At 37.0% G+C, this 24,197-nt stretch overlaps 1 long non-coding RNA gene across 2 annotated transcripts in view; it reads left to right on the forward strand.

Moving 5' to 3' along the window:
- Positions 1–1,784: 1,784 nt before the first annotated feature.
- The window catches only part of LOC122342395, a 32,938-nt gene continuing 10,525 nt past the window's right edge, over positions 1,785–24,197 (forward strand). The window contains exons 1-5 of one of the 2 annotated variants that reach the window (XR_006250552.1): positions 1,785–1,889; positions 9,671–9,865; positions 15,223–15,357; positions 17,233–17,459; positions 18,014–18,106. This is a non-coding gene — a long non-coding RNA (uncharacterized LOC122342395). The remainder of the gene's footprint in view (positions 1,890–9,670; positions 9,866–15,222; positions 15,358–17,232; positions 17,460–18,013; positions 18,107–24,197) is intronic. The other variant, XR_006250553.1, reaches the window with a different exon arrangement.

Raw genomic sequence — 24,197 nt, forward strand, 5'->3', positions numbered from 1 at the left:
CTTATAAATAGTTTGCCTTTTCACCAAGTTTTTTTTTTTTGACCCTTCCCTCCAACCATCTGTCACGTGCTGTCCAGTTTTAATGATCCAAGTCATTTCCTGCTTGATAAAATACCCTATTTTTTCTTCAATGGATACACTCTAAAATATGTCACATTAAAGTAAAATGAGTAGCAAAGTGTTACATATTTACTTTAAAGGTTTTTCTTTTTTTCTTTTGTAGAGCGGTACTCTCTGCAGTTCTCTGCATTCATACTGTCAGTTCATGTTCAGTCAGTCAGTTCATAATCAAGTTAAGAATCTAAAAAGTGCCATTTTTCTAAATTCGCAACTATTTCTTTTTTTTTTATTTTTCGGATAGTTGTTCATGAATTTTTTAACCCACCCACGAGAATTAAGCCTTATACTGTATGTATTAACCCTTTTTAAATATCACCCATATCAAAGCTTGCCTAAATAAATGATGAGATATATATTTCTCTTTTTTGACACCCCAGCAGAATCAATTAAGCATGGAAGGGAAGAGATATTTGGGAAGGCTGCGGGTTTGGAGAGACCTTGAGCCCGAGCTTTGGACACCGTGGAGGTGGGATATCCAGTGGATATGCATAAACGGGTTGAGGAGGATGAAAGCTGTTCAGCAGATAAAGCCATAGCAGCCTGTTTGAATCCTGCCATGCTGGCCTTGATTTATGACCATCTAAGTCAGATTCTCCCCCAAATCCACCTGCTACCTCTTTTTTTTTTTTGCTCAGTGGAGATGTTCATGTTTGAGCCGATAGTACAACCAAAGTTCACAAACACACAAGGTAAAGACAAATCATTCATGGGAGTTGTATCACTAGACTGTCAATTTTGTCTTCAAAAAACAATCGCAAGAAGAAGAGACTTTTGTAGATTAAAGAGACTGCTGTATGATTACTTTATATAAATACCGTGTTTACATAGAATAACCCACTTGCCAGTGTGTAATATTTATTGGCCATAAATTGACTTAAAACTTCTTCGTATTTTATTTGTATTTCCTAGCAGACATTTTAGTTTTTTCATTTTAATTATAATTTTCATTTCATAAAAAAATACATTTAGGCCCCTTCGATTAAATTTACTCATGTAAAAATTCGTATTAGTTATTGTAGGTATGACAGGTTGCGGAGAGTGTCAAGAAATGATGTGATTGCACCGCAGCTCTAACATAGCTTTCTGAAAGTTTAAACATGAAAAAACTGTTCGTGTTTTTCTTCTTTGTAAGTCTGCTTTTCCATAAATACTGTATGATAACCAAAAAGCGGCACAAAAACGTAATTGACACCAAAGCTTAAACATGATGCCTATTATCCGTCCACTCTGAGACAAAAAGGACCTCTAGAACAGCAATGCTGTATTATTTGGTGCTATTTTTGTGTCATTAGTGTAATAATGATGTGTGCGTGGTTTCCTCAGGGACGTGGTCTGGTTCGTCACACTGAACCTGAGGACACAGCCGATGCCTCTGAGTAGCACTCTGATGTTCCCGGTTTCTCCTCTCTCGCACAACATTAAAAAGTCTGGATAAAAGGTAAGGAATAGGCTTTATTAACTTTAAATATGCATGATGTTTCTGAGAAAAGTGCAGTACGGCATCGAGAAACGTCCAAAAGCTTGACTACTTATTTCTCCTTATTTTTTTTCCCTCTTCCTCTCTCTCCTTCTCAAAAATTGTAAATAATTGAAAACAGAGAAGGGAAGGAAAGGGGGAAGAAGACACCAAGATTCTGACACACTCTGCATAAACATCTCCTTATTAGTGACCCTAGATGCCCAGGGAGATCCTGCCGCCACACACACACAGTCACAGCGGCTCTCGCCAGCGTGACTGAAGCGCCCTGCTGAGAGCTCAGATGTCAAGGGTTAGTCTTCGTAACCTCTACAGACGTGTCTTCCAATCTTTCACTGGTGACTCATAACTGTGAACGATTAAGCAGTAAGGGCAGAGAGTTTGTGTAGTATTGTGAAGATAGTCATGGCAAAAAATGTTTTACAATAACAGGTGACACAACAGTTTTTAACACTGATGAGAAATGTATCATTTTTCAGCATTGCATCTCAAATAAATTACATTTGTGACCCTGGACCACAGGGTTAGTTTTTTTTTTTTTTTTTTTTTGTAGCAATAGCCATGGGGCAAAATCTAATCGTTTTTCTATTTCTCAAAAGTCGTTTTTCTTTTATGCAATAATCATTAGGATATTAACTAAAGGTTATGTTCCATGAAGATATTTTGTAAATTTTGTATCAACATTTAGATTTTTTTGCAACCTCATATTTCAGATTTTCACATAGTTGTATCTCCATAGATCTTGTCCTACGCTAACAAAGCATACATCAGTGGAAAGCTTATTTATTCAGCTAAATCTCAGTTTATGACTGCTTTTGTGATTCAAAGTCACATTTTAATACATGCTCTTATACAAAGCAGCTATTTTAAATTCTAAAAATATTTCACTATTTTACAGTTTTTGAGTTTTGCATCATGAGCACTACAAAATCTCACCGACCTCAAACGTTTGTATATTTTGTTTCATAATTATTGCTGTATTTAGTATTTGGCCTGACTGGAACTGCATTTTGAACGATCAAAATCAGTTTTACAAGAAATATCGAAACGCACTGATCTGCGATTATGTTTATTGATTTATACTTAACCCGTGAAGCCAGAGAGGAGTGGCTTTAACAATTATTATTCAGTGTAAGACACATCATGTCTGTGAAACCTCCCACTCGGTCGATTCCAATTAGCATAGTTGTATTGGTTGTCTGAATAGTGCAGTGTCATGCTATTTAATTAGGTATTATTAATATTAAAAAGGTATTAATAATGTTAAGACAAATGTTGTACTATTAAATGGGCTCATGATGCTAAGTTTAAGCAAATAAAAATGAGGCCAAGACAGATCTTTGCCGACTGTCTTAAAGCAATACTTCTGAAAATATCTACATGTTCAGGCCATGAAGGATAGAAATGAGTTTGTTTCTTTATCGGAACACATTTGGAGAAATGTTGCATTAAATCATAACTCACCGATGAATCCATAGCAGTGAATGTACATCAAAATGATCCACAAGTAATACACACAGTGAAAATATGCTTGTTTGTATGAGGGCAGACCTCTGTCCTGGAAACTCTCATTTTTATTTGTGCCTATTTGAACATGTCGTCTGCTTTGACTAAAGTCTCTACTTGGAAATGAACGAATTGAACTTGAATTGACCTTTTAAGTCAGTCACTCAGTACTTATTCACAGAAAACACCATCTCTGCTTCTTAGCAAAGCAAACGGTTGTAATAGTTGTTATAGTTGCTATGAATCTTTACCTGTGATGTCTTTCTTCATCCCACACACACTCCTCCTATCTAGTTTTCACTGAAACTGTCAGGTCAAATGGATAAACAGCATGTATTTACCCATCGTCATGATACTGTCAAACATGTCTCTGTAGTAGCGCTCACTAGGGTATTTATGACTCTCATTCACTGTCTTTTATTTATTATTACCTACATTGCCTTTATCTCATGGCCTCTCACAAGCCAGTGATACATGGGCCCTCCTCTGAATTTTAATTTCAGAAACGTGTGATTATTCCTGCCAGGGCCTTGTAAGAGGACGTCCTTCATGGTTCTCTCTCAGTGATGGATTAACACCCGGCTGGTTAATGAATGGGCCTCATAAGTTGTTAATGCTGTTTTAAGGTGCAATTTTCTAGCCAGTGTGATTCACGTTTTCTCTTATTCAACACTTTTTTTTTTTTTTTTTTTTTGCAAGCTTTTCTTCTGCAGTTTGCACACACGCACACACACATAGACTTAAAAAAATAAATACATTTTATTGTTAGAAAAGAAAAATTGTAATATATTTTTATCAGTTGTCTATCTATACGTTTACATATATTTGAATTCATATTTGTAATATCGCACTATTTTTTTTGAAAAGGGGTGGGGTATGTCTTATATAAAATATATTTATTTTTTGTTTACATTTTAGCTTTTGAACATTTTTATTTGCACATCTTTCATTAATATTTTAATCTTCATCTAACATTTTTTACTTTTATTTATTTTTATTATAAATTTTTTTTTTTTTTTGTTTAGTTTTTATATTTTTATATTTTATAAAAAAAATGTAGCCTTTTGAACATTTTTATTCGATAGAGTCTGGAAATTCTCTTAAGATGGCATAACAAGATTCGAAACTCGAAAGTTATAGTTGAGGGTGTTAATGTGGATACTGTGGAGGATTTTGGGGTCAGTTTCAAACTGTATCTACACAAAGCTCACAACTGCTCTCCATACTGGCCTCTCAGTGCTCCGCCATGCATTTTATTGGCAGGTGCTGTAATCTTAGGATCCCCACAACACACCCAGCACATATGTAAGCTGTCAGCCTCCGAGCCAGGCCTAAATTACAGCATAACAGGCTAAGCTAAAAGCTCCAGTTAGAATACGGCATGCTTCAAGGATGGCTAAATTACCGAGCGGCTGTGTCAGAGCGCGAGCAGGGGGATGCGATTCCTTCCCGCTCCACTGGGTAGATTATTCTCAGGTATCAGGAGCCAAGAAAGAGGATTATTTCGGTGCGAATAGAGTTGTCAGTTTGGAAACTCCAGATGCAATCATTTCCATCTCGGGATAATTATGGGATCAGGAGTGAGGTTTGGGTTGAAAAGCTGGCGCGGGATGAGCTATCACTCTCTAATGAAGGATTTTACGCACTGAGGGTGAGCAAAGTGTCAGCTGGAGTTCTCTCCTGATCCTCACCTTTTTCCCTCCATCTGTTTTAATAGCAACGGGCCTGTCTGACCCGGCGGAGAGAAGTGATAATTGTATGCTTTGTATCTTCTTGTCTATTAGGGGGTTAAAAGTGTCAGGAAAGTGGGTACCATTGACCTTTAACCCTTTTCGCAGAGCTGTTCACATTAAAGACCCTGCTGTAAGAAAGGGCTCTTTGTTACGGCCTTACGGTGACCACCTCCACTCCAGACTGAAGTATCCGCTCTCCTCATGTACAACAGAGCGAGGTTAGGTTCATTTTTACTGAGATTTTACTAATGAGAGCATAAATTTGGAATAAAATAAGAGATAGCATTGTTAGGAAGCAGTGAAAACTAATGGGTTTGGCTTACCCCAAAGTAGTATATATATATATATATATATATATATATATATATATATATATATATATATATATATATATATATAGTTTAAGGATAAAAAAATGCATTTACAATTTATACCCAAAAGCCATTGGAAAGTTTGGAAAAATACAGTTAAAAGAATGGCAAAATCTGTTTTTATTTAATTCATAATAATAAAAATTCCAAATATATTTTTTGATATATTTTAATAAAAGCTCGACGAAAGGTCCACAGTCAAACAGCGTTGCTTTGAATTGCTGTACAATTAAGAAGATTTTAATATGTGGTTGCTTTATAGGTTCTTACATACATTTTTTGTTCTTAGATACTTTTTCCTTATTAATTCCTTATTACGTCTGCAATCGAAGCAAGCTGTTGCACACCTTAAAGTCCTAGGTTTTAAGGTATCATTCATAGGCCTACGGTATCATAAATATTCCTCAGTTAGTTACACAAGTACGTTTCCTATTTGATGTGGTACTGTACACCTCACTGTAAACCCGTCTTGAATTGTCTGTAATAATTATGAATCAAAGGCTTATTTCATAGTTTAGTATTGAGCGTTCATTCCCTCCGGTGTGTATGACACGTGAGGGGGTTCCTGCCAAATGCGGTGGCTGGATATGTCGCGCTGGGCTGTGCACGCTTGGAAAAGGTCACACATTTGAAGGGATGGCCATTATGTTGGTGTCACTGCATGATGATGTATCGTCGGAGCCGGGCTCTACCTGACACACAGCGAGCACGAATATGATTTCAGAGAGCATTAAAAATTCAACAGCCTGACCTAATTACGCTGTAATATTCAGATGAAGGGCTGCACATCACACCGGGAGCTTGCTTTTGGAATCCATTTCTAATTTTATTTAGTTGGTTTCGTCAATAGCAGATATTGTAATGCCCGATGCGATGTGGTGCTTTAATTGTGGAATTACATTGTTTGTTTATTCCTTCACCTCTGTACTATATACTATTAATATGCAAATTATTCCCCCCCAGGTTGACATTTATGCTGATATTTTGATTTATCAGTGAAGAGCGAGGGAAAGTTGTGTCACTTTTTGCGTAAGTTGTTCACTAAGGGGACACTAATATGCCTAATTATATTTCAATATACCGAAATAAGAAGAATGTAACATTACAGATATGGAAAAAATTGTCCAGTTAGAAAATAAAAATATGAATATAAAAAAAAATCATGTTTTCATAAGACAGGAATAGGTTTACTATGATGACATTTTCAATATACGGTACTTTTTTTATGAATAGAACTTTATTTTTATTTACTTTTTTTGTTGTTGTTTTTGTTAGTTTTTGTCAAAATGTTTTTCATTTGTTTATTTATCAGTTTTTTGTTACTTCAGTACATCAAATTAATCTAAATGGCAGTAAGAAATTATTGTCCCCTTGTTTCCTTTCCTAATTATTTCGTTTCAATTATTATTGATATTATTGCAATATTTGTAATAATGCTTTGTCAACAATTTGAAATGAGTAATTATTAGTATTAATAATATTAATAGTATGTGATGTGATCAGTATCTCTGCATTTGAGTGGCACAGCTTACCCCAAAGCATCTGACACACTTCAACCCACTCGTCATATTTTGGGAAGGACGCTTAGTTGCGAAAAAATGATTTATTAGCGACTTAATTTCTTTTACTTGTTTTCCAGTAAAAATAAATAAAATCTAAAAGCTGAATGTAAAGCTGACAAAAGCTACACGAGAAGCAACATTAAGGCTTGTTTTCTTTGAAATATACTGTAAGTGTAATTTTTGAGCCCGTGGCAAGGCTTTTTTTTTTTATTAAAAATGCATCTTAAACAGTGTTGCTTCTCAAGTAAGCTTTCAAGGGTTTTAGATATTTCCAGTGTAAAATCAGATAATTCTCATTAAGAATAACAGTATTGCATTGCACTGACACTTAGCATCCTCCCCCCTAGTGTTTAGACGGTAAAATCCTTCACTTAGCATGTGTTGTGTGTAGAACGCCAGGTGGAAATCCTTATTTACTGCGTCTGTCTCGCTTTAGGCCTATGGTCTCCGCTAAAGATGCAGAGAAGCTGGGATTACACTCAAGATAAACACTATCTCTGCGCACAGGCTGTCTTAGAGAAAAGCGTTGCCTTTCCTGGCATTGTTCTAGAGTTAAATCAATTCCCCGCGGCATTCAACTCCCTTTTCTTACCCCGCTGATCAGGCCCGGTTACAAACAGCTATCATTTGCATGAGAAAAAAAGGAAGCTCAAATGGAGAGAGTGGCGTATTATCAATATTACAAAGTGTTGCAGGTAGCTCCACTGAAGTCAACGAGGAGCCTGGCTTTTCATGTCTGTGCGCATTGATTTAATGCTACTTAAAACGAATTGCAGATCAATTGGATTACCCAGAGGCAGATTTAATGAGCCGCACACTGCAGAGGATGTTTGTGCCCCCCGTCATCTCGGTGAGAGACTCGTCATTCTCTGGGAAGGCTTTCTAGCACATGACGTCTTGAGCAGCGGTTATAACAATAGCTCAAACTTTGTGAAAGACTTTAAAACGAGAAGGAAAAATACCATGCTTTTGCCATGGTATTCTATCACATGCTTTGGAGCATTGTGTTTTTTAAGAAGCTACAATGATAATATGGACCATATGATTTTTAGACATGTATTACCATGGTATTCTATTAAATGCATTGGAGTGTAACCAGGTTTTGCTTTAGACGTGAGACCACCATGTGCCATAATTGTTTGGAAACGTATCATAGTACCATGGCTTTATGGACATATACTGTGGTATTTCTATGGTATTCTTTGAAATACTTTAGATTGCTATAATTGATCGACATGTACAGTGTTATTAGTATTCTTTGGGGTACTATGGTAGCTCCCATTTTTGTACACATACCATTGTCTTACCGTAGTATTCTCTGAAATACTTGGACTTATTTGTGGAAAATGTCTCGGAGCACCTGAACAAAGTACTGTGGCAGAACCATGGCACATTGGTACTTGTCTGCGGGTTTACTTTTTACAGTAAATACCCTGTAATTGGTATATTGGTAGCATCAATATGTGATAGCTTCATTGTACCCGAGTACAGTCTTCAATTGAACTTCTCCAGTTCTCTACCAAGTCTGCAGTGAGTTAAACCGGTCTATATTTATACTTGGAGTTAATTCTGTAAGTGATGTAATGCCGAGCCTCATACGTCATATTATCCCATTTTTCGTTTCTCTGCCAGCTTTCCATTTCTAGCTCGTTTACCCATCATCTCTCACAGACTGGGTTCATCTTGATACTGGCATAAACTCTCTCTGTTTGACAAGCATGTTTTGAGTGGCTCTATACCATCATAGAGAGATGCAGGATAAATATTTATCCTTGGCTGCTGATCCGCACCTGGGATCAATAAGGCTTTTTCTCTGTGTTAATCAGATTGCCTCAGGATCATATAATTACTGTTTAATATCCTGTTACAGTGAACAGAGGGAGAACGCCTGTCTGCCAGCTTATGATTCCCAGCTCTGTCATTGGAGCGGTGTTTATATCTGAGGCGCTGACCGCAGGATGGCAAGCACTCCCAAGGGCCGCCTGACGCCACCGGTTCGCTCAGCAGCCCGTGTCTTCAAGTTGGACACAGAGTGGTCCTCAAATTTAGATCAGGTTCCTTGTTTAGATCAGAGAAGGAAACTCAAGAACGTTAAGATGGAAATGAAAGCATGCGAGGAGGGTAGAGAAATGGGAGGCCTTGTGGAAGTGCTCGTCTTGAAGAAAAGTTGATTTGCTTTTATGGATGGCTGGATAATATCAGAATATTTTTTAGATATTTCTTAAATGTTTTTTTAATAATCTAAAGAATGTTAATGGAGTTAATGGAAGCAAAAATAATTGAATGCATACATAAAAAATACAAATTAAAAAAAAATATATTTTTTGAAAACATTTTAAGTTGAAAAAAGGTAATTTAAAAAGGAGAACAACTATTAATATTTATTATATTAATATATTTTAAAATATAGTTATTTTAATTTTGGTTTACAGTGCATCAAGTAATGTTAACATATAACTTTTACTTAAAAATTACTAAGATGGTTGTACTTGCTGTTATTTAGTTTTAATCATTTAAAATATACATTTAAAATGAATAATTTGATACAATATAAAATATCTTAATGACATCTGTACAACAACGTTAAATGTTCTGGAGTACTGTTCAAAGTACCGTTCACATCAACTGTTGTAGTTTTCAAAAGAAGCCTTGAAGTGCAGTTTAAACAATAAAAGTCCAACCATATGCAGAATGACATGCAAAAATAAACTATTTTGTGCATGCATAAACAGCAGCAGAAGCAAATTATGGATGGCTGGATGGTTAGCTGCATTTTATAATTGCTTTTTAGCAGTGTTTTCATCTTGCTGTGTACTTTTTTAGATTGTGTGGATCTCCTTTTAAGTTAACAATTAGTTCCTCACTTTGTTAGTAACTCGATCATTATATTACCTCACACAGCTGGGACCTCTGTAGCGGACCCCGCGGACGCACGTGACCTTCCCACGAAGTGCATTTGCCACCCGAGGAGAAGTCATGCCACGCGAGCGCCAGTTCGATTCTTGGAAAACACGCCTGAATGACGCACATCAAAATTCAATCACACACGAGCACCATCCAGGCACCCACCTCCACCCCCTTGTTGACTTGATTAAGGTGAGTGGGATCACTTCAAAACCTTCACACACACACACACACACACACACACACACACACACACACTTGCGCACAAACACAGGAGGGGCTCATAAGTCTGATTTCAAAGCTTCGTAATTGGGAAAGGATATTTAAGACCCGGTGTGGAGCCCTGTTCCTTTATTGTTTCCTGATTTTAATGCGCATAGGGCACGATTACGGTATGAGGGTCCATTTAAAGAACAACTCGGCGCTGAAGATGAAGAAACCACGTCAACAGCCATGTCGTACCCTGCCATTACCGCTTCGGTTCCCTACTCCTATCCTGCTATTTGTTCCCATTAAAAAAAGCCTACTAGAAGGACTGCAATTCATTCAGACGTATTGTATGTGGTAATGTACACTATTAAGTACCAGTATATTGAAACAAACCTTTGATTAAATGTATTTGAATCACAAAGAAACAGCAAGAATCCTCCCTTGCCTTTGTTAATGAGGGCCTCATTGTGCTACCTGTGCTCACCGACTTTTGTGCCTGTGGTTTCAAGAGGCCTTTTTTTCCACAGTTCTACTCTAATATTAAATCAAATCAACTTGGGGAGAGAAAAAAAAGGCTTTTGTTCACATTTGAATAATTTGTACATATTGTTAGTTATATCGGCTGATCTCGTAACGGTGCAAGGCAGGAAAGGATGTTACCCCAGTATAATTGCCATTGATATTATGGCTATGTTTTTTTTTATTTAGGTTTACTTTGTGTATAATTTGTTCATTACGCATTCATGCGATTCATTATGCTAATTTGTGTTCGATGTAATTTAAATAGGCCGACGCAAACAAACAAAAACAAACTCGAACTCGCGGTTTTTATTTGTGGCGCCAACCGAAAACCGGTGTAAACAGTCCAAAAGGGTACAAAAACAAGACTTTTAAACACTCCAGCACCTTAAATACACAATACAAAGGCATTGCTCAGCCATACCGAGAAAGGCGTGCAAATCTATGTAAGTATCATACTGTTTGCATAATAGATTAGAAATTAGCATTTTTGTTCATTTTCCATGTATGCACAGTGCCCTGGAAGAAAAACGCTCCATGCATATCAGATCAGCCAGCCTTCCATTTTGTGCAGTATATTATTTGACAATCTAAAATGTGTAATTTGCATGAAATTGCTTAATTAAAACACAGTCACTTGGGGTATTAATTTCTTTGTCTGCCGACGGAGTGCGGCGCAGGCAGATGTAAAGGGCTGTCAGAGAGGAATGTCAGGGAGTGAGAGGGGGGACACCGTCCCAGCGCGCCGTGTCTTGGCTGGGGAGGATTACGGTGCCTAACTGCCTGCTCTGGGCACGCTTGGTAAACGGAGGCCCCTGCGCTGGAAGGATACAAAGGGGAGGATGGCAGCTGGCAGCGTGCCATCAGCATGTGAGATCTGAGAGCTGGAGATATCATGCTCTCCATACAGAGACACTTTCGGCTTGGGCCACAGGAAACGCTCACTAGGTTGATTTTTTTTTTTTTACCATCCTAATGTTATTATTAATGCTGTCAAATGATTCATCGGGATTAATCACATGCAAAATAAATGGTTGTTTACATGATATATGTGTGTGTATATGTGGGTATATTTATTATGTGTATATATAAATGTGTATACTTACATGTAAATATTTATATTCATATAATTTATATTATATATAAATATATTTATTATATAAACAGCATATCATTCTTAAATATATGCATGCATGTGTTCGCATTTCTATACGTAATACACTTACATATATTATGTGAACGAAACTTTTATTTCGGATGCGATTAATCATGATTAATCATTTGACATCACTAGTTATAATGGATGTTTAGTACGCAGTCACATGCAAAATATAGTGCTCTAGGGACGAATGGTGGATAAAAACTTTACTGTATCTTAAGAGAAATGAAAGTTGAGAATTACTGTTAAACAGCAAAACGAATAGCTGGAAATATAGTGCATCTCAGATCATTTGGATAGATTGCTGAGATGTCTTTGAATACGTTGATGATTTTATTTAAAAAAGGATAAAAAGTTATTTAGAAAATAAAAATGGAAAAATATTTTAATATTTATTATTTAAATATGTCATCATTTATAATTTATGTTCTCAAAAGTGTCAGTAGATCTCCAGATAATTTCATTGCTTAATAAACATTATTTTATTTTATTCAAAATCAGCCTTACCACGTCTTTGTAATCGTGAATCTAGCAATTTCTAAAGATTTATTCTACACCAAATGTTTTTAAATGTAGGAAATTGCGGTTTTGATTTAGTTAAAAACTGATTCTGACATGCATAGACACATTATTAAGCATATTGGTGTACGCGTTTATAATATTCCGGTGAAACCTCGTGACAAATGTGTTATTATAGAAACGAAGCACAATAAAATAGCTATTTTGTAAGAGAATGTGACATGCACAAACACGCTAAAAGAGATCAGCCGCTCTGAAAGCGTATTGGTAGATCATGGCATGTCAGATGAAATGTCCCGTTTCCAGTTTGTGAAGTGTCACTGTAAGTCTCACGCTGTACCCTTTTGTCTTAAATATCAAAGCCAACACGGGCACGTTAACATTTGAATATTTTCCAGTTCTTCATAAGGGGAGACCGTACAATAGGGTGGGTGGGGGGGAAAGGGCTCGGTGTAGTGAAGTAGCACATATCAAAATGAAAGAGCCCTTTCTCTTTCTCTCTCTTTCCCTCTCAATCGCTCTCTCATTCTCTCTCTCTCACATCAGTGACTGCCTGTGAAGGGCTTCCAAATCACAGTCCTTGTACCATTCAGCACATACAAAAGGGCTGTGTGAGCCTGAGCAGGCAAGGCCTAATTAAAATCCTTTAACAGAGAGAGAAAGAGAGGGGCACATGGAGCTGGGCTGGGATTGTAAAGGAGGCTGTCAGTGAGTTGGGGCGTCGACAGCCACACACAGACTCTGTGACAGCTCTCCAGAGCAGCTACCACATACGCCATTTGCTCAGAGGGCCTTAATTGGGTCTTTGATGTCCCTTAGAAAGGTGGCAGAGAGATGGAAATGTTATCGTCGCCCACTTTCATGCTGCCTACCAGCTTAGATTGTTTATGATTTACAAAAGATGTGCTTCTCCCGCTCGCTGTCTTTTTTTTCACCCACCTCTCTTTCTCTCTTTCTAATAGGGATGGGTCAGGTTGGTCGATTTAGGGAGGTCAACAAGTGAGTTTAGCTGCTTTTACTCCCTTTGTTTTGAGAAGCAATGCTGTATTTTAAGGTAAAATATTATTGCTATATATAACGGCAGTCATAATACATTGTTGTTGCAAGTCATATATTATTATTACATTTTTATTCAAATGCCGCTTCATCCCTTAATATTTTTAGCTGAAATAGTATACAGAAATGTAACGAAAACAATCATAGTGGAAATAATAAATACATTATATTTTTAATTATCAAAAGAGATCATTTATCGTTTGTTGTTGTTATTGTTTACATGTATGATAAAAAAGCAATTTCACTCCTTAATATTTCAGTTAAAACATTATTACCAAGTAATAATTATAATTCATATTACATATATATTTTTATTGTTGTTGTTTTGTATTTTTAAATGTTACAAGGCATGTACTTTTATAATAATAATAATAATAATAATAATACATTATTAGGGATGAATTGAAATAAAATAAATTGATCAAATTACTGTTTTTGCACATTATTATTATTACTTTTACTACTATTATTAATTTTGTTCAAATGCTATTGCATCCTTTAATATTTTTAGCTTAAATATTTTTGCTAAATGTAACAAATACTATATCTAATGTAATATTGTTGTTATTCTTATTATTAATAAAGTTATTTAATCTCTTAATACTTTTAGCTAAAACCTTATTAATTTAATAATAGTAGCAATAATAATAATAAAGCGCCGTTTTTGCACAATATGTATGTCCCTCCCCAAAAATGTCAGATCTGCATAATGGGCTTTAAATCGCACTATAAATTATGCAGTCCTTCCTTAAGACTGACCAGTAGACTACTGCTTCATGCAACCCTCGACTATGTAATTTTTCACATCTCTACTTCTAAACTCATTACACTGTTAGCTCGCATTTTAACTCCTGTCAGGGTCGTACCATCTGTAACTTCCACTCCCTGCTTAATTCTCTCCCCATAAATTCACAGCTATTGCAAGGGGGCAATAAAGGAGCTCGTATGTATGTGTGTGTTTGCGGGGAAGGCTAGAGAGGGGCGAGTCCCTGCTGCCATCGCTGATCAAATGAAACAACAAGGGCAACGGCAGCTAATGCGGGGAGCTGTTTAGTGCAGGGCTGCCTTTTGAAATGATGATGATAATGGATTCAGTCCGCTCATTAATGGAGTCCGAGTGCTCGTTAGAGTGAACAAACAAGCCAGCCTGTCAGCACTGGAAATGCCAAGTGCCGGCAACTGTCTCCGTTTTATGTGAGGACACCGCGTTCTCGCCATTTACCCACCTACTCCACCCCCAACATCAAAGTCGGTGGCAGGGACCACCGCGACACACCACCACGCCACCCTCGGAGGCGGCTCCGGCAAACGGGGTTGCCGGGTCAAGAGGGATGAAATCGATTCTTTTGGCTCCGTCCTTCATCTAACTAAAGAGTTTCAAGCTAGTGTGTTCACTCATACATTAAGTAGTTCATGCAGTAACTTTTTGCATGCGGCAACTAGTGGGTGTTTCTCTTTTATTTGATTTTTTTCATTGTTTATTCACCCTCATGTTATTCCAAACCCATTTGCATTGCTTTCTTCTGTGCAACGTGCGCACACAAACATACACACACAGACAGATATTTTGAAGTTGGCGTTGGTAACCAGTTTTGGTTCCCGTAGACTTTTAACGAATTGGAGCCATTTGGTTACCAACATTCGCTCTTCCACAGAAGATAAAACACAGCTCATGCAGAAGTTACTTGCAAACCCAGCAGCTTTTGGCTGGTCAACGTAGTGAATCTTCATATCCAAATTGAACCCACTGAGAAATCTGCATGGTGAAATCTTTAGCCCTCACGTCAGATTCACTGTGGATTCCCAATTAAGTAACAATTGTAAGGTTTTAAGGTGTTGTCACGTTAGCTAAATAGCATAGACTCTCCAGTGAGCATAGTGTAGTGATGTACACAGATATCACGTTGAAACCCAGCTTTCTGTTGGTGAACGGTAGCGATAGATTCAGAATATCACATGATATGCACAATTGCATTAATTTTTTGGTTTTTCATTTTTGGGCAAACTAACTATTCCCAGCAGGGTTGTGTTTTTTGACAAGCCTAACCACTGTTTTTTTCTTTTCCTGTGTGACTTTTTGTTCCAGCAGCCCAAGTTTGCATTGGTTTGCACCAAGTGCCTCAACCAAAGGTGGGGGCGGGACTATTTGTTTGTCCCGACAATGGAAACCGTAGAAATGTTGACCGAAACATTGAAGGAGGGACCCGTACTCAACTCTATGGTTAGTTTTTCTATTCTCGCATGTGTGAAATTCTTACACGTTCTTACGTTCGTCTTTCACTGAAAACAAAGAAATTATTAACAGGCCTCACCTCCACTGAAACTGTAGCGCGGCACTATCATAAAGCAGAGAGGAATAATTCCCCCCCACATCCTTCAATTAAACATTGGCTGAGTTAAACTGAGTCATCTACTGTATGTCAGATGATCCTCGATCTCCCAGCGTCTTTGAACCCATCAAAAAATAAAATGACAACATCTTGTCAAGGAAGTTGAAAGATCAAAGGACTTTGGTTCTAGAGATAAAATCACTAGGGTCTGTCACCATTTCACAGAAGTTCTAGCTTTCACCAAGAATGTAATGAGTGCACGTTGGCTACTTTTCGTGGTTTGTGACGTACCTTATCTTCCCACAACAGATCTTTGCTAATCAGTGCCTCTTTTCTGAGTCGTGTCTCAGTACTCGTCTTGTATACATAATAATCATACCTCTCCGTATCAGAAATGAACTGTAATACTGATTAAGTTTAGGGATTAGGTTTTTTTTCTTCAAGTGCAACAAAGTGTGAAGTTTCAGATAACACTCTGTTCTGCATGAAAGGAACATTTGATCATATTATATAGTTTTTTTGGAGGCGGAAAGAGAAAAAAAGATCACCAATGAAAAGTCGTCGCCCATTAAAGTCAGGCGAAATTACCCCGGTTGCATTAAGAAGCTTTAAAAAAAAAAAGAAAGATATGTATCATGCATGTGGAGATGCATAAACATGACGGGGCAGCTTAAGTAGAAAATGAGATCTGATGCCTTACTGAAGAAGAGACCTCGTGCTCAGAATGCATTTAAATTTAAATATTCATATCATTATAATCCAGAGGAATATGTAACGACTGTATGATATTTTATTGAGGAGGTTTTAAAAATGAATGCTGTCCCAACTCCTTAATAAAAATCCTGCCAAAGCTCTTAGTAGTCATACTGAAGGCGTTCCTCTTTGGTGTCATGCCAGTCAAGTCTGCTACAGGTCCTCGGGTGCTTTGCCCGGGCCCCACACACACACTCTCTCTCTCACAGGAAGTCTTTCTTCTAGCTGTATTTACTTCTTTCTTTGAATCGTCAGATTGTTCTTGTGCGTGTATATTTTCAGAAAAACATGTCAGAGAGTGGATGCACATGACAACCCCTTGTGTGTTCATTCTCACTCTCACGCACACAACATTTACTTTGCCGTCTGAATTGTGACATATCTTATATAAAAGCAGTAATAATGGCTACGAAATTTTTAATTAAAAAATTCAAATGTAGCAATATATTTTATATGCACTCCTTTTGATTTTTTAAATGAAATATGATGCAAATAATTTTTCCCCATTTTAACATTGTTTTTTAGAATCCAAACACCACTACTTAGCATGTTTATAATATCACAGTGTTATATATATATATATATATATATATATATATATATATATATATATATATATATATATATATATATATATATAATATATACAAACACACATATAAATATACATTTTAGAAATATATATTTATGCATTATTTTTTGTATTTATTATATTTTATATGTGCACTGTTTGGATTTTTTTTTTTTTTTTTGTGAAGTAAGTATATATAGCTAAATAATTATTATAAATGAATGCTATTTTAATTATTTCACCAGTTAACTCGTTGTTGCTAAAGATTTAACTTTTGAAAACAACATCTCCAAGTGCTGCAAAAAATTCAGGTTTACTTCTCCTCTTTTTTGAACAGTGTTATAAAACTAGAAGCACACGCAGAGTACTTCTGCAGCTCCGTGCATGTGGCGGTACAGCTGCCTCTGCAATCGCTGTAACACACTGTCTGTTTGTGGTCCAGGTGTGATGTGGATTCAGTGCAGCGGTCTCCTGTTGTGTGTGAGGTGTGATAGGCACTGCACACTTCTTGAGGAGTTGAGGACAGATTGAGTTCTGTTCTGCTGAACAGCTGTCATTCCCTGCTCACTGTCAAACAACATACAGGGATGCCTGGGGTTCTGACAGCTCTACCGCCATCCACAACGTTTATTTATCTGAGGAGGGAAAGAGAGGCTGGAGTGGATGATGGTAAGAGATGTACGGTTACAATATGTGAAGAATGTCATTTCATGCCTAAATGAAAACAAAGTTGGTTTTCTGTCAATATTAAAGTGTTTTTTTTATTATTAAGGTTCTGTTATGTAGTATGAATTAGTTGTTATTTTCATATTATTTTTCATATTTTTTTATTGTCTATATGTCCATATAGTTTTAATAATCATTATTTTAGTTTAGTACATCAACTGACAATAAATATAGCTGAAAATGATTGCCTTTGCAACTAGGTTAATTCATTCTATTTTATGATATTTATTAAATAATTAGTATTTCATGTAAAGATGTTTTTTTTTTTAAATGGTTTTTGTTATTTTCAGAATAATTAACCCATCATCTAACCCTGATTTCAGCACCATCCAAAAGCGATTACATTTTTTAATGTTTGTATTATTTCATAATGCCATGACGTGTATGTATATGTGTTTCTAGCATATCGTAGTTTTATTGAAAGCGATCTTTTTTGACTGAAGACTTTGTCATTTAGTCGACTGTCCATTGTTTAACTTCCTGATGTTCACGCTCAGGTTCTCACACCTCCGGCTCAGCGTTGATATCTGTTCAGAGAGCGGCAGAGGGAATGAAAGAATGGAAGGAGGAGGTGCAAAGAAGAGGAGGAGGTAAAAATAAATTGCATTCCCCTCCTAACAGGGAGTCTTCACTAATTATGCTGTTTGAGTCCTCACAGAAGCCAAGTCTTCTAAATAGACCTGTGCTCGGTGAACCCTGAGTCGGGGGGTTCCTGGCGGTGCCCAGCCGGGCTCGGCTGCCCTACTTCCTGTCGTTAATTATCTTTTGTTTGCCCTTGATAATCCGCGGCCCGCCGTGCCCGTAATGAAAGCTCTGAATCACCGCTAAGTGTAAAAAACAATGGCATTGTCATTACCACATCATCAGCGCATTATAAATAATGAATGAAACGTGCATTAGGCAGACAGAGGGAGAGTTTATGAAAATGACTTGTGAGAATAGATTAAATTACAACTATTATTACTTTTCCTTTTGATGTAGTGCATCAGAGTAATTACAAAATTGTATAAAAAGGGATTCCATTCTCTGCGAGCGGTATAAAAATCAAATTTATGTTACGAGGGAATTGTGTCTCGAGTTGACAGTACTTAATGTATTATTTTAAATAACATTTTCTTAAAAACATCCCTTTCATATTCAGAAGGACATCATTAGGACGAGAATAGAGCATTCATTTTCCACTTGGCCAAACGTGAATGCTGTCCTCGTGCGTGTGTGTGTGTGTGTATAAACGCGTGGCGACGAATAAAACCCTTCGTGTGATAAGCAGCCATTAAACGTCTGCATGCTGCATTCTCGTCCCTGATTTTGCTTTACGATCTTCATAAATCCGTCGGCAAAACTTATCAAGTCACAACGATAGACTGCGTTGGGCCATTAGTTTGCTGTAGCACCTTGTCCTTTTTGGTGGGAAATGTGCATCGGTTGGGGATTAGAGTTTCATAAATCTGAAATCGAAATTTTGATGCTCGGGGTCTGGTTGCAGATGCAGAACGCAAAAGTCAACGCTGTTTTTCCCGATCAGCTGGGATTATCTCGTCGACAATGAGATGACATCCACTCTGACAATTCGTCATTTGTTCATGGAAGTTTTCAAACTGTGGAAATGATGTTATTACTGCTCGGCCGCATTGTGAGGGTGTAATGTGCTATTTGCCATGCCAGGCCTGGGTTTTGCAGATGGAAATTAAAGGGAGAAAATTGCTACTAACTACTCAATTACAGCGCTTGATGGTTACGCTGACCTCGGTTGGCAGCAATGGCAACACCGGGCCAATCATGTGGCCCAGATGGCATTAAATTAGAATAGGAAAAGAGGACGATTGCACATATTCATCGCACAAAAGACATTTGAATTACCTCGGACGCTTCGGCTTGATATCGAACAATTAAGTGCAGTGATAGGATTTTATGGGACAGTTTAGAGGCAACGTGCATACAGGAATCACAGTGCGGCGGAGAATTGGCTTTCGATTTCAAATCTGTCAATTAAAGGCCTTCTTATTATTCCCCAACTGGTAACTCTGGTGTTTACCGTTTATTTAATAGCTTTATTTTATGTACTTATTTCTAGATGAGGAAAAGAGCTCTAGTATATATGAAGGAGTCTCATATGAAACTGGCAGCGACCGTCATACATAACAGATTACCCAGGAGATGGTCGGTCCAACTTATTTTCATATAAATCAATTATAGATCTCGGTATTGGATCTCTTCTTTCTTGGGCTGACAGTTGTTTGTATTCCACCTTTAGTGTTGATTACATCATGATGTGTGTACATAGCATATATTATTTATATCGAAATTGTGCACGGAAGGATTTACAATTACTGAAGGCACTGGACTGATTAATTCCATTGAGTTTTGCTGTCTTGTTGCTGCCGTGAGAAAGCCATCGTTTGAAGTCATTTTCTCTGAAGTTTCATCTCTTTAGACTGATAAAGTGACTTTATGATAAGTGCTTCTGATATTGTTTTTTACTTGTGTATCTCTTCTTACATACCAGTACTTCTTCATATACTTTTTGGTTTTATGCGGTTTGGATTTGTTTAGTTCGCATTTCTGAATTTCACCTTTTTTTGTCACATTTAGGAAACTACAAACAAAAACCTAACGTTTGATTATTTTTTTCATTTATACAAATAGTCATATGATGATACGAAATGTGTGTATGATACATAATGTGTGATGAAATATATATTACATAAATAATAACTGAATGCCAAAACAACTATTATTTACAAAAAAATAAATAAACAGAATTATATGAATATTTTTTTACAATAAAAATAATTTACTTTAAATATGTATGTACATTCAGGAGTATATAATGAATAAAAAATATGGATAGACAGACATGCATGCATATTAAAACTGTACGTGTTTGTGTACTATCTATACTATACATCATAGGCAAAACTTTTAGGCTAAAAAATTAGACAAAAATTTTGGTTACATGATTTTTATTTAAAATGATTACATTCACAGCGTTCTCTGGCTCTGCTTGTTAGCATTATTCATACGAAATGTCTTATGATTTATAGTTTGAAGAATGTAGATCACATCTATAATAAATCCTGACTGATGTAACCAGGCTTAGTCAGACAATCTCTTTAAACCTGTACAATGCTACTGGGTCATTACAGGCCTCCGGCCTCCTTGAAAAGCCTTGACTCTTTGTTTGTCTTGTGGTCTCGTGGAGATGTTCTATGGATTGCATTCAGCCGTAATTCTAGGCAGCCACTAAACCCGGCCGGAGTCAATAGCCCATAAGTCTCTTGTTTATCACCAGATCAATTGCTCCACTTCACAAGGGAAGGGAAGACTAATTGTTTTAGGAATAATCTCTCTTTGTGCGTGCGGATATGGCATCGACTTGCAGAAATGGAAAACGATTTTCACCTCTCAAGCTAGATGAGAAGGTGCACTTCTGTTCGCTCATGTTTACAAGTAACGACATCGAGAACATTTGAGAGTTTTGTGACTTTCTGATCATCGCAGCTGACAAAAACTCCTAATTTAGCCCAAATCATGTTTCATTTACTTTTCTTTCTTGACCACAAATCTACACAAAAATGCTATTTCTGGCTTTGTTCCAGCATATTAGCAATTAAACTCTATTTTGAAGTAACCAGCAGAAGCTTCAGGATGTTTTCATTAATTTTCTCCCTCTTTCCTGTGAAAAAAGGCCGGCGTAGCTGAACTGTAATGCACAGAGGGCCGTTCCTCTGTTCTGTGGGTGAAAGCCCTTCCTTTTGGGATCAATTACTTGGCATTGGGATCTTTAAAAAGGAAACCTGCCTGCTTAGAAGTCCATACAGCACCCTGAGATCCCATGTTTGGGGTTCCTGGCCTCGGCACAGCTATTTATTAGCATATAATATTTAAAGGTCAGTTGCTGTTTTACATAGGTGCTCTATTAGACAGGGGTCAGTCGGGCTGTGTGTATTGTTTCATTGCAAGCATAAAATTTTGCGTTTTTGCTCTTTGCTTTCAAAGCATTTAAGATTGCATTGCCGTCGTCTCAGGGGAAAATGTGTAAAAAGTACTGTTGATTTAGCCTCTGAATGTAGCTTTAGACATACAGTAATACTCTCACATTGTAATGCGCTTAGTTCATCATTGTGGCTGAGGGAGTCAATTTTTTTTGAAGCACCGCACGGAGAATACCCACAACTCCTTGGGAAGGCGTCTCTATTGCCAAATCATTGGAGAATGCTCACAAAAAGAAGGTACCGTGTTCGACATAGCCGCTGATCAAAGAGGCCGGAGGCTGGTGGAGATGGAACGGATCTCCTCCATGGATAAAACTGTATTATAGTGTATTAAACAAAACCAGTGAAGGAGCAGAGGAATCCCGCCAGTGCTTTCAGAAGTGCTAAATGCTGGGTCCCTGTAGAGTCTATTAGACCCCCATCCTGCACTGGTACTGCATTGTAGAGAGCGAGTGAGAGAGGATGAGATATCTTACTTTGTGTCTTCCTAGAACAATATTTAAGCTGGAAACTCAATACAGAAGGACTAAGGTGTTTTTCTGAAGACTGCTGGTGGTAATAAAAGGCCTATGGTGTACTGAAAAGTTATAGAATAATTTAAGAATAATGGCAATCTTGCCATTTCTGTTTGCTTTTAGAATTTTCAATAAGGTTCCAATTGTTAACATGAACAAACAAAGAAAAATACTTCTATTAAGCATCTATTAATCTTAGTTAATTTACAACATTTGCTAATACACTGTTAAAATCAAAATTACAGTTATATCTGTTACAATTATTTAAAGAAGCTGAGCTAACATGAACTAGCAAACAACATTTTAATTTGCTAATGTTGAGAAAGATTAATGAATGCTGTAACAGATGTATTTCTCATTGTTAGTTAATGCATTAATATTATTACTATAGGACCTTATGGTAAATGTTAGCTATTTTCTTTTTTTGCTGCCTTAGATGAACTTTTTTAGTGTTTAATATGCAAATGGCAGTATTCACAAATATGCATGTATGGCTTGAGTAGTCGCGAAGAAGAGTTTAAGTTCAATTATGCAACAAGTTTTATCACGTCTGCAGCAAGTTGATATCAAATTAAATCATTGTATAGAGGGGACTTACTTGCTTGTCACTTCTTTGACCATTTTTAGTCATTAGTCATGTTGCATTCTGTAGTCAAGCAGTCCCTTAATTTGCATCAAGTAAAATCGCGCAATTTGAATCACTTTTGGTAAATGACATCAATTTTTGTCAGCACACAGCAGTTCATCAGAACAGGTCAGTGGTATAGGACGGCGATACTATTACCATATTTTGAACATATTTTGGCTGTTTTAGCAGCTTAGTGTTCAGAAATGATACACTGAAAGGAGAGTTCTGTGTTGTGAAAGCACATCAAACTGTTATTTCAAAAGAGCAGCAAAATCCTGTTTTCCATGTTATGCCCCCTTTAATAATCAGTGAATATCTCCACAATATGCTGCATTTATTTATAGACTTGCATTTTTTAAGTAGATCGCTCAGAATCAGAATAATTGGAGCTCTTGGTCAAGCAGTAAGAAAATGTACGGCACTCTGTTATTAGATCTGACAGCAGAGAGGCTTGATTAGATAGTTGCAGTGTAAGATAATCAAGAGTCAAATCACATACATTTTCATTTTTGGTGCTGTATGATCTCTCTCTCTTTCTCTCTGTACTTGCTTCTGCGACATGTTCTCACTGGAAAGCATGTAATTACGGCTTGCCCCGACTGATAAACAGCTCCTGAGCTGCACTCCACCTCGTACAACAACACATGCAACATACTCCAGATCATACGTGTAATCATGTTGTTGAGTCTGATGGACGCAAGTGCAATTACAAGAGAGGCGGTCAGGTGGGCAAAATTAGAGCTGCCATGCTGCTGTTTGGTCGTGGAAGCTGTAATGAGTACTTAAAGCTGTTTCTGACTAGGGCTGTTTACTCAGAAAAAAACAAAATCATCCGATTAGAGCATTCAGGACCAATAAATGTATCCTGTCTCTCTTTCTTTCTTTCTTTCCCCCGGCTCCCTTCTGTTCCTATACAGTATACTGGATTAAGTGAGGATGTACAGTGCTATTTTAAACTCCGTTTCCCAGTAGAGCTGTGAATAACTGGCGTGATTAAACAAGGTGATAAGCTTCCGTTTTTCTTCCTGAATGTCATTCCAGGTTTGCTTTATCGACCTCGCTCTAATTGGCAAACCACTTCCTTGTCGGGTTCAAAAATAATGAATTGATTTGGGCCTCTCTTCTTTGTTAGCTTGTTCAGTCTGCCAGGATGTGCCTGTATATTTGCTTATTTTCCTATTTAATGAGCACATCAGATGCGTTCTGTAGGCGTATGTGTGTGTTTGTGTGCATATGGCAGTGGATGTAATCTTTAATTTATTGAAGTTTTCATTGATGATGCAGACTGAGCTTCATTTTCAGTTCCCCTCCCAAAGCGCAAAGTTTTCTATTCAAAGCGCAAGGCCTAGATATAGTTTCAGGCTATTTGTACACTTTTTTATTTGTGTGTGTGCGTGTGCATGTGTGTGTGTGTGGCTTTTGTTTTTTTTTAAGAAGAGAAAACACAAGCTTTATTGTTTGTTATTTAGCTTAAATTGTTATACATAGCAAAAAAAGTATAGCTATATATATAAAAATATATATAAATATATATATATATATA

The sequence above is a fragment of the Puntigrus tetrazona genome, chromosome 4 (genome assembly GCF_018831695.1).
Source record: "Puntigrus tetrazona isolate hp1 chromosome 4, ASM1883169v1, whole genome shotgun sequence".
In the NCBI taxonomy this organism is placed as follows: Eukaryota; Metazoa; Chordata; class Actinopteri; order Cypriniformes; family Cyprinidae; genus Puntigrus; species Puntigrus tetrazona.